Source organism: Bombus fervidus, chromosome 3, assembly GCF_041682495.2.
Source record: "Bombus fervidus isolate BK054 chromosome 3, iyBomFerv1, whole genome shotgun sequence".
Lineage (NCBI taxonomy): Eukaryota > Metazoa > Arthropoda > Insecta > Hymenoptera > Apidae > Bombus > Bombus fervidus.
Window position 1 is genome coordinate 18,250,822 of NC_091519.1, and position 12,282 is coordinate 18,263,103.

The window sequence follows — 12,282 nt, forward strand, 5'->3', positions numbered from 1 at the left end:
TTAGGTTACGTTCTACTCGGCGAGTCAAAACGGTTCTTACTAATCACTGAATATACCTCGTTGATATTTATCATAATTGGATATCGTAAATCATTTTAATTAAAAAGAAAAGAAATACATACTTACGACAGTCCGATATAGATATTCATAGAAAAAAAATTATACGTGGAATTGTTCGTACATACATTACACTGATTAGACTTTCTTTTACACGCTACTTCCGCTTTCGCTGCGCCGGAAGTGTTTCCATAATTAATTCGTAGGAAAGATACGTATCTGGATTAAACGAGCGGTAAAGCAGAGGAGAGATTTCTTTCTCGATTTTAACGTTCGCACCATTTCACCGTTATTTTCTATGGTGGAAAAGACGCGAGACACCGATAAGCGCGGGATGAAGTTAGGTCGGCATCTGCGCATCGAGGAATTCGATCGGTCCATCGATGATAGATTCTAAATCCGCGAGACTGCGTTGTTCGATAATAATTGGAAGAAGAACGGTTCGCGCACTAGCCGGTAGGGTGTGTGTACAGCGCACACAGGCTGACGTTAGACGTTTGATTAATAGCGTCAGCGCTCATTGGTCACGCTACTAATAAAGGAGCGTTCACACGTATTAAAAGTTCGCGCCTCTGCGTCCACGCCGGTATGCTCGTCGTCTTCGGTCGTTGTGGTCGAGAGTAGTGCGATATAACGAGGGAATGGCGTGTCTTGCTCATAATTGAAGCGAGCACCTACAATCCAATCGTTCTTAATCATTCGAATTCATCTCGCCTGCGAGTTCCGTTCTCCATTATTGCTCGTTGCCTTGCCAAGTCGCGAAAGTTATACGAACCTCTGCGCTCCTTTACTGCCAATAACAAGTATGGACGAATGACGGTTTGGGCAGTTACCGTCCCAGTTCCAGTAAAAATATAATTCGACACGGTAGGTAAGTTTAAAATGTTTGCTGCTATTCGTACCAATGTTAAACATTCGATTTTGTATGCTTATACATCGTACGATAGGAGGAGGTGTATATATAAGAAGGTAACGGTAATCGACGCGAAAAACCCGTGGATTTAAATACGTGCTCGAGACAAGCGAGTGCTCGTAAATTAATTTTGCCCTCTCCTTCGTAGTAAAAGGGCGAAGAGATTCGCGAAGAGCGAAAATGGCGGAGATTACGCGAAATTATGCAAATGCGCGGCATTGTAAAGGGGATCTGTTTTTCGTTTTATTGGACTGGGGCCTGCGGTATCCTCGGTCGTATAACCGAAACAAAAGCTTACCTAACGCAGAAACAAAGGGTGTAGGGGCGAGTAGAAATCTCTTGGGGGCACACATGCAACGAATTTAACTGCTTCCCCAGGCATTACTCTTGCTGGGTTTCTTTTATTCCCGCCTATTCTCTAACTACCCTCTCCTATCGGTCTTCGTATCCTTCTCACATGGTTTACTATTTGCACAAGCGAAGATCTTTCGGTTTAACCTTTACCCGCGATATAAGGCATTGTTAAGAAATCTGCACACTGCATACATTTTACGTAACGCTTTCGCGCTAAATATCAAAATATACATTTACGCTTACAACTATTTATTAACAGTAGATTTTCTTCTGACAGCTTATAAATCGATATGCAAGCTGGAAGGACGGTTGCTTTGAAAGGATATTCATTATGCCTCTGAAAGTCCGGAGTCTTCGTAACTGCTTTTAAAAGGTGACAAAATCCCCTTAGAGCACGCTTCGCAAGGGTGGACTAAGTTACAATTAATTAATTGACTTCGAGTCCCTGTAATTCATGCGGTGAGTCAAACTTAATTAATTATCCTTCAGGATCAGAAAGGAAAAGGTTGGGTCAGGAAGAACTTTTCACCTTCCGATTCTAAAGGCTATTTGTAATGCTTTGCATGTAAACCATTTTACTTCCTATAAAAATGTACATTAACAATTGGTTTTTTTTACACTGATATTTAATTAAAGAGTGAGTTGCTAACGAAGATAAAAACATTATTCATATTTCGAATACTTAGTAAGAGGTATTTTTAAAATAAGCAGTAGAATTAAAACTAAGCGCCGTGTAATATCAACGAATGTAGTCACTTCACCATCCCCTTCATATCCGACATCGATAAAATAGGTTGAAATGTCAGTGGTTGGGAAGGCTATTAATTACAAACACCCTCCGCTATTGTAACGTCGCCGATAACTTTTCTATTATCCTGTTAAAGGGGATTTAAGGCCGTGTAGTCTTAACAACGGCACGCTTGTGGGGCGTATAATCCTTACTATCATTATCCATATTTCCTTTTTTTAACATGACTTTTACATCTGCCGCGAGACGAATAAAAATTCGAAATCTCGTTATCCGGGAAAGACGATGTTCAGCTGTTAGGCTGTACGATACGCTCACAGATGTTTCACTCGCACGATTTTTACATCTATAAAAGCGCAGGGGCACGATTTCGTTCTCGAAGTCATAAAGTTTGAGGTAAGGACCACCGCGTACACATATGGTACGGCCCTTTGTTGTTAATGGAGGCCTTGATGATTGCGGACGATCGCCGAAGGTGTCTGCCTGTCTGACAAGCCGACACTCTACATTGTAATTAATCAATATTACATCGACAATGGAGTTCGAGGCAAGGGCTATTGTTGTAATTTGCTGTTCTTCTCCCTTTTGTTTACGCCGCAATCGGCTACAGCTGCGATTTTAATTGCACCGCTTTAGCGGGATACAGAGCTGTGCAACTTTCAAAAAATCGCTCAAACGAGATCCTGCTTAATGAGTCCTTGCGATACTGATTGCATCGCCTTCGTAAATAGCTTCGTCGATTTCACACGCGTGCCTGTATGAACGATAAAAGTCCTACATAACAATACAATTAGTTAACTAAACGATTCCCTCGTTCTTTCTTCCTTCTCTCTCTTTTTTTTCTGTTTTTTTTTCTTTTTTTTTTTTTTTTCTTGGGAAATTTGCCTTAAACGAGGGTGAAAATTAATTGTTAGGAGAGAAAAAAGGAAGAAGAGAAATGGGCGAAAATTCGGCGAGATTCTAGCGTAGAAGCGGGAAAGGGTAATTACTAATGATCGCGGAGGATCGTTATTAACCCTTCTGGTGGCGAGGCATCAGGCTTCGGACGTAGCAGGACCATTGTCCATTCCGCTAGGTTCATTACGGTGTTCCAGTAGGGAATGAGGCGATGGTCGGCGGGATGAAGTAAAAAAGGGTAAAAGAAAAATAAGAAAAGTGTCGAGGTCAGAGGAGACCGAACGGCTACCGTGAATGGCGTAGCCTGACCCAAGAGCTGCCGGGCATCAAAGGGCCTCAAAAGGGCCGCTTCGAACCTCGGCTGTCCGAAGCTCATTTGTTTTCACCGGCGTATGGAAAGATCGATCGGCCGATGTCTTAACCCTAGACTCTCACAGAATCATCTGCTTTCGATAAGAAAAATTCTGAGGCATTAATTAGATCGGCCGGTAATAGAGTCATGATGGAAAACTGATTGCCGCGTGGAAGTTCCGGCAATTTACTTACGTCAAGCGTCATCCACTATATTTTCTTCAACATTTTCTTCCTGATCTTCTTGTACAGGCTTCTTGCGATACCAGCGATCAGCTTCGATGGATAGTCGTTAATTTTAATCGACGAAACGATTTGAAATTGTTCGCTCGAAGAACAAAACGATTGAAGCCAGGACGAATTTTTCCGATCATCTTACGAAATCGTCGTATCTATATGTTCTCACGGCAAAAACATGTTAGATATCTTACGTGATCGCAACGAATGAAAATTCCACGAAGTCAGACGTGCAGACTGAAAGCGTGTTGGGAAGTTTTGAAAAAGAAAAAAAAGAAAAAAAAAAAAAAGAAAGAAAAATCGGATGAGGAAAAGGTTACGGGGATACTAGGATTGCATTTACAAGGAGCGCACGCGGTAGTCGAGAAACGAAGTGAAATTATCGATGCGATTGCCACTGAAACATCTCTGGACGAAGGGCCGACAAAGGGTCGATCAGCGATTCTCTCCATCTCGCTTCATCTCGTTTCTTTTTCGAAAGATAACCCCACAGTGGCCACCTTTTTGTTTGCACAGTAAGATTGCTTGCCTCTTGCTCGGAAATTGACCGAAGATTGCGGCCGACCGACGTTTGCTCTGCGGCCACGGCCTTAACTTTTGCGCTACCACAAAAATATCATTGGCTTCCTCCTTTTCTCTGCCAACTTCTTTCTCTTCTTCTTCTCCTCCTTCTTCATATTTCTTCCCGGTATCGATTTCTTTTGCATTTTACGCGTCCGTGAAAAACCAAACGATCTTTTAAATTTTTCTTCGTCGAAAGATTCGACGCTCGATACGACGTCATCTGTTTTCGAACGCACTGCTCGAAGAAGTTCGTCATTACGAGATACCGTTTCAAATTTCTCTTAAAGGCTATCCGAGATAGTTCCACTTTGATAAAACCGTTCTTTCCTTGTACGATTTAAAGTCGAAGTAAAGGATAGTCGTTCGAAATTATATCGTACAGATTTTAATGCGAGTTAACCACAAAACTTCTCGTTTCCCTCGCGTACTTCTCTTTCCTCTTGGCTCGAAGAGATGATGTCTAAGCTTATTATCGAGCCCCTCGAGACTTCTCTTTCTCTTCGTCTGACTCGTAGGCTTTGATCGAAGTTGATGGAGCGAGCACCGAGCTAACCGCTCAGAGTATTATGTGTCGAAAAATATTCAAGAAAACCTCTTGGGCCAGTCCTTCGAGGAGCAATGACTTTTGTTCGCCACGATACTGTCAGAAGCGATTACTCGTAATGGATCGCGCTCTTAATGCTTCTCGTGGGTTAGAGAATTACCCGTACTAGCGTCGGAGCAGCTAGCGCGTTTAAAAGGGCGTCGTACGAGGTCATCCGATCGCGATAACGAGCCGCGTGATTTCAACGTACAATTAAAAGTAGGATACGACCGAGTCGAATCGTTTGATCCTCGATGGAAAAATTCGCTCGATTCTGCGTCGAGAGAAAGGAAAGATTTATGACGTTTCTAACGGCCGTAAATCATTGGTATCGTAAACAGCCAATAAGCCGAGATCAAAGAGACATTAAACTTGGCGCGGAGGAAGAGAAAGAGCGAGAACCGGTTAATCGTTGTAGAGGAGCGATTATTAAATAAAAAGAAGAACGACAGATTATCTTCTCCTAGAGAGGCTAATTACGAGAGGCATTAATTAACCGCTAACGACGGAGGATTATTAACGAACAAATCGGTTCTCCTTACGAGAGGACAAGGTTTGATCGACGAGCCATGAGTTTAGCCGGAGGCAACTACGACGACCAATCGATCCGTCGATCGATCGATCGGATTACCGACGTGCATGATCCTCGTTGCACCGGGAATCGTATCGACGATGTAGGATCGATTGCGGAATGAAAGACTGTGAACTAATCCGGGAGACACAAGGGAAGACAGACGCACGGGAAAGACGCTATTGAATTACCATAAAACGCCATGATTAACGTAAAGTAAACGAATATAATGCCGCAATGACCGCAGCCTGTTCTGTAGCAGTTAAAGTATGTGCCCTACATGGTTTCCCGTATCTCTCTGCCATCTTATTTCTTTCGCGCGTTCGTCACACAATTCTCCACGAAATTATAATTCTATTATATTTAGGTAAATTCGAATTTAATTGTTAGTCGAGAGTTACGATACGGATCTATAATGAGAAACATATCTGGCAAAATGAAATTATAATCAACGCGAAGTTAGAACTTCGCACGATCCTTCAACTAGATCTTACTTAGATGTCTGATTACCGGGGGGACAATTTGATTTCTCCAACCTTTGGAATCTCGGGACACGATCTAATTGTTCCGGCAGAAATTCCGGTGTTTTTTCCATAAAAGACTTAAGTGGCCGATGTGCGTGCACGAGTGCGTGAGAATTGACATGCGTGCGTGCGTGTGCGTGCGCGTGACGGTGTACGGTAGGACAGAACATATGATACATATGGGAACGTTAGGCTCTGTGGTTTGAAGCCCGTAACGTGTGGCCAGGGCCGCAGAAGCTGCAAGGCGCTTGAACGAGAAAAGGGGGCCACGATCGGCAAAGAGAAACGAAGAAAGAAGCGAATATTCGAACGATCGCCGTGCTTCTGCGTCTTGCCACGTATTACACGTGCATTTAGCCTTCGTGGATTGCGCAAACGACCGGCAGGCTTGATTTCCGATCGATCGCAGTGTCTCCAATGACAGGAATCGTTATCGAAGCCTAGTACGATACTAAGATTCTTCTCAAATTCCATTCCATTCGATTAACAGAAATCTTTCGTTTCGAAGGTTGCTTTACTCTACATTCCGTTTCACGTCTCGATCTAACTCACTTCGATGAAAGTGATCTTACGATCAGAAAGAAAGACATCGATCAGCTCTTCATCGTTATACTAGGTTATTACGATTGAAAAATCACTGTGTGCGGTCACGGTGGTCCCCTCGAAAGGGAGCACCGAAAGGGGTAGTATATATATATATTGTGTATCATTCTTCGGTGCATTGCGCAAGCTTGTGAGAGAGCCGATTGACTGATCAGTTACAAAGTCTTTCTTGTGGCAAGACCGCATTCCGTCTTTAACCGGTCCCTTCATCGACTCGTCGGCTCGATCTCATCGATGAATTCGTCGATCCGGCAATACCCACGATTTTTACGATCCTTCGACCAGGATCAGGCTTCGTCGCTTCCTTTCTACAGGAATGTAACGTGAATCGGGAACATCGTACGATACGCACACAGACCACGTACTTGAAAGTTCCACAACTTCCGCAACCGGTAGCGTTTACTAATCACCGCATCTATCATGCAGATTCCTCGTAATTTGAAATTTACAGCGTGTCTTCGAAATTACGCGTCTTCTTTCGACTTGGAGCATCGTGCGACCCCCGTTGCTTTCGAACACACGATTTAACGTCGCTGTTTTGATGAATGTGCGTTTTCTATATCTACCTCTTCTTCTATAACCTGCTCCAGCAGGTAGCAAGTCCAACTTCGTCTGATTGATAAAACACCAACGATCTGCATGCCGACACGCACTTGCGTAAATACCTATATGCAAGAGTTATGCGTTGCTGGGTTCAATCCGTGAAAGAATCCTCGCGGAATATACAAACAAACGCAGAAAGTAAACCCTTGGCTGCTGACTGCAGCATCTTTATCTCTTGTTACTCTTGTTACCGTTGGTTCCTGCTAATGACGTAATCGACTAACAAGAATTCCAGCTACCTACTTCTCGTGCTCGATCGTTTCCTCTCTCCGTTAACGTATCTCGGACCATCTCGTTCCTCAATCTCGGTAATCGTTTTAATCTTTCGGAGTGGAAGCAACTCCGACTAAATTGAGATCTCGCCGCGCCGGTTCGTCCAGTCTCGTCGAGGTGAATTTCATCGATTCGCCCTTTTCCCTCTAGGAAACTCGACGCGCGTATAATCAGCCGCGCGGTCTTTCTAATTTCGCGCTCTCAATTTCGTACGGTATAGAAAAATGCATAATTCGTCGGGGTTCCATTGGTTTAAAAGTTGCACGGTTTGAATTATTGGCATGGTTGGTTCGCGAGAGAACGACTCTTCCATCCCGAGGGAACCGCAGGATGGGAAAAGGTATTCGTCGTAATTTCTGGTCGTATAAAATTGGAATCGCGTGGTGTTTAAATCCGTAGTCTGGACGTAAAGCGCAATTTATCGGATTAGACCGGGGGTCGTTTCGTTTCTAAGGAGCAACGAGTGCATCGATGCGCGATACACCTTAGGCGAGAATAAAATCGCCGGGAGTGACGAAGGGTCGCGGCAAAAACGCGCTCTCGAAGAGCTAATTTTTCATTCGTCTTCTCGGTCTATTTGGCTCCTCTACTCCCTTGCATGCTACCACTTACGTGTAGATCGGCCAAAGCATCCATCAACCACGCGGCGGTGGTGACTTCTAGATGCAGAAAAACTTAATTACCTTCATTAAGCGAGGCTGCCTGCGTGATCGCGGCTGATCAGTCCCCGATTTCGTCCGCGCCGTGTTCCTCGATCATTTTCGAACGATTCGTCTTGGATCGCCTGTCAAATCAACATTCCTGCCACCATGCAAAAATTAATTTCGGAACGAAACAGCGAACGAGCTTTCTCGTCGCTTATTTTAATTTCAAAGTTGGTCGAGTCAAGTCGAGTTATGGATCCGCTCCGATTCCTGAATCTAATAATCGCGTAATCACGCCGCTGTTGTTCATCGATTAAAAACAAACACGCAACGCCAGCGATCATGGGCAATTAGAAACTTTATTACTCGGCTCGTGCCGTTGCAACCGCGCCAAATGGGAGCGAGAAAGAAGCCGAGGCTCGAAGAGCCTCGCGAATGCGTGTGCGCGTGCACATGCACCGCTTCGCTTTCGCAGTAACGCACGAGATATTATACAATGCCTTCCCCTCCTTTTTTCCCCTCCCCCGTCCGCTTAATGACTCGCCGCCGTAGTGCCGCCAAAGGGGCGAGCTTCGTGCCATTTTATTTTTACTTCCGCAGGCACCCTATAGGCACCCGCTATTAATTGCCGTCGTTCCGCACCGACTTCGCCGCGAATCCATCTACAACCACCATCACGGCGAATACTTCTGCGTGCCCGCGGGGTTTCCGCGCTTAAACTTGCGACCAAAGACCACGCTAATTTCTCGCTCCGTACTCCCTGTAGTCAGAAAATTCAATCGGCTACGTAGGCGGAGACCGCCATTGTCCCTCGATACGTAATAATTTGCGTACAAGTCGCGAACGAAGGATATTACAGCCTGACGATATGAAGAGCGTACCCACCGTCCTCGTTTCAAGCGTATTTTTACGTCGCTTCGTCGTTGTACCACGTACGACGGAATTCCTATCATCGAACTTTCCGTTCGTTTTGCATTTTTTTTAATTCGTGCGAGACGTAGAGAATCTTAAGTTCGAATTGAAAAGCAACATTTTTCTCGCCTCGCGATAACGCACGCACGAGAAACCGTACGTTAAACGTTGCTTCAGCGGACAAACGATGAACTTTTAACGCGATCTAACTCTGTACTGGTTGGTTTCGCGTTATCGACGTATAAAATCTCCCATAACCCGCGACATATGCATTCGTTCGCCGTAGACAATTAAGAACAGATAACTGTATCAGTTACTGTATCATGCATTAGCCGTATTGTCAGCAACGTCTTCATGGTACCTTGAGCGCGCATGTATAACCTGGCACGACGTGAATGTGTTCCCCTGGAAGGGGGCAGGTGTGGAGAGGAACACGCCGATTAAGGAGGTGTCTATGGGAATTTATGCTCGCGTTAATTCACGGCAGCGGAGTTCAGCTCCGCTCGTAGCCGCCGCTTCGTTATAGTCCTTTGCTCTCGTTTAACGGCGGGCAATAACGAGCGGACTACCCAGCGACGCGATAATAAAGCAGCAACGATAATGACAGCAAGAAGGGAGTCTCGTCGCGCCATTACTCTTATCGTCATCTTCGAACGCGGATTGCCATTGTCATGTACTGGAAAATTGCCTTCGGCAAAATGCTGGTGGAACACGAAAGGGGAAAATGAAGGTATTCCTTTGCCAAAGCGGTATTGCTAGTTGCTATCTCGTCCTCTAATTCAGTTACACGATCGATACCGTGCGACAGAATGTTTTCCAAGACGAGGGAATCGCCACACACCCGGATACAACACCGGAAGAAATATATCGCTAATCGCGTAGTACACTGATTTCAGGAATGTTTGTTGCGAACAACATGGTCACGGTGTTTTGATCGCTGTTTTACAATTGGCGGCTTGTAAAATGTCTTTTTACGCTTAGAACTGGAAGAAGCGTTTCGTCGTGAAGCTCTCGTCAGGGATTGTAAAGCTTGAAGAATTACTAAGAATGGGGATGATAAATAGCGTGTCAGGTATCGTAGAACGAAGATGAAGCTTGTTAAAGAAACGAAAAGAAAGGTAAGGGTAGGAAGTAACTCGATTGTTCAGAAGGTAGAAAGCTATAAAGAGTATTTTAAGATTGCAAACATACGAAGATTACAATGCAAAAGGATTACGAGCAATAACGTAATCGGAAGGTTTTATTTTCGCCTGTACCTGTTTCTACGAGACTCGTGTGACGACGAGTTGTGCAAACAGAAGGGTTTCTCGAGGTTGCTGCTGCTGCGTGCACGAACTATGGAGAAGCGTTCGGACGTTTCGACCTTTGTCGGCAAGAATATTTCAGTAGCAATCATATCGGTAATTCACCAGGCTGATTGTCCCTGACCGCAGTCCGATCCACGAACGGGCATCGTTCTTTATTTTATTCCGTCCTTATTTGGTCAAAGATAAACTCTAACGGATCCATGGCTAGCCACATCGTGGAGGAATATATCGACGAACAGGAGGGGGGAAAAGATGAGATCAAAGGATCAGCATAAACGATCCAATCAGTCGAGTAATTCGCCGTGATTGCGTGGTATTGGCGCTGACGGACCGTTCTGCTACCGTGCTGAATATCGTGCGGCTACGTTAGAAAACAATCGTCGAATTCCTGCCGGACCCTTGTAGAAAACGACCGAATCTCGTTCGATCTTTCAGTTCCCACGCCAAACAACTTCAAGGATAACGCTTTATCCGAGCCTCCTTCTATGCTACGAATACCGCAAGGGTAGTTAAGACACAGAGCGCAAACTGTTTAGTCGATTCGACGTTCAGTTTCGTAGATAAGAAAAATTGAATTCCTCTCCAAGAAGATACGTATCCATCCTTTACCACCGTTTACAGGAAAGTAGATATTTTCCCTCGGTAAAGATTACACCTTTACCTTGCGTGGCTTATTAAATTAGGATGATACGCTGTCTCACGTCTGGAACAATTACGATCCGACGGGTGTTTTTAAAGATCACCGCCGAGGCCGGCACGGTCAATTAGTGATCGGGATCGTCACCCGGGTCCGCGTATCGTATTTCCAACGTGGGAGGTCCATGGTATCTCTTCCGAAAGGATGAACTCGTGGAACTCCATAAGAGGCTTCCATGGTATGGCCTCTTGCGCGTTTGGAAATCCTTGGTTTACGTGGAATACAGAAGAAAAATTTTCGCGACGCTCGTACGACAACCTTATTGAATATCGAGCCGCGACCGCAACAGATCGTTTCTACAAAAAGACCGTAAAATATTTTAAAGAATCTCGTTCCGTCGTATCGGCTAGAAAATCAGATTCGCTCGCAAGGAAATTACTATACGAGGACGCGTGATTCGAGAATTATAATTGCTGGACTATAGGGGGATGACAAGGAGGATTGATGCATCGAGGGCGTTTCCCGGCGTAATGTGACTGTCGATTACGTATCGGCGTGAGTAGTTAACGAGAATCATTAATATACATTGTAGCCGATCGTGAACGAGGAGGAAGGTGTCCACATGTCCGCGACGGACGAATTCGGGTGCGATCATGCAAGAAATCTGGCCGAACGAACTGGAAGGGACGGGTATCCCGTAACACGATCGGGCCAGTACGATCACTTCGGTGATCCCTGATGAGGTACACGTATGTAAACGTGAAATCGTGATACGAGATCGTCGCCGGAGAAACCGGCACACTCGTCCTCGCCTCTCTAAGGGAAACGAGACGAGTGTCGACCTGTCCCGAACGATTAGCGCGTATACTGTGACGCGAGCCAACGGCAACCAGAATTCTATGAAGATTTTAAAAGCCTCGTTGTGCCGAAGCACAGGGAGAAGCGTGTTTCACTGTGGTTTTGCATTAATTTTCCTACATGTGTCTCGTTTGTTGTTGCTTCGTTAATAAATTATGCTTTGAAGTTGCGACAATATACAGAATGAGACGTGACTTTGTAAAAAGACGTCTACAGAGGAACATTAGAGGGTCGTTAGAAAGAATTCTCCGAAGAAGGAGATATTCTTTCGACGCGCTGTTCGTCCGTTGCAAATCGTTCAGAGATCGACGAATTTGACCGGAAAAATTCTTCGGGGATGTATATATTGTGCGGTTGCCTTAAGGGCCGCTGGACCTAATGGAGGGTGTCCGAACAAAAGGAGGAACCGGGTGTCCTTTCGGCTTGTTGACTAAATAAAGGATTGCAAATTTTCGATTCGTATGGCCATAGGTCTGTGCATTCGCCTGGTTAAGGGTCGTCGATTTGTCACACAGTGTATACCAGGCTCCGCAACTTTGGCTACCCGTAACTCTACGAACAAACGATTTTAACGTGGCTTTCGTGACACAATACCTCGGTAACTGGTCTAATGTACCGAGGAAATTATCGGGGGTAAGACTTTGTA

At 44.9% G+C, this 12,282-nt stretch overlaps 1 protein-coding gene across 1 annotated transcript in view; it reads left to right on the forward strand.

Annotated features, from left to right (window-relative positions):
- The first annotated feature begins 598 nt into the window (after positions 1-598).
- The window catches only part of LOC139998402 (phosrestin-2), a 174,983-nt gene continuing 163,299 nt past the window's right edge, over positions 599-12,282 (forward strand). The window contains exons 1-2 of the mRNA XM_072022894.1: positions 599-928; positions 1,602-1,783. The gene's annotated coding sequence lies outside the window, so the exon portion shown is untranslated. The remainder of the gene's footprint in view (positions 929-1,601; positions 1,784-12,282) is intronic.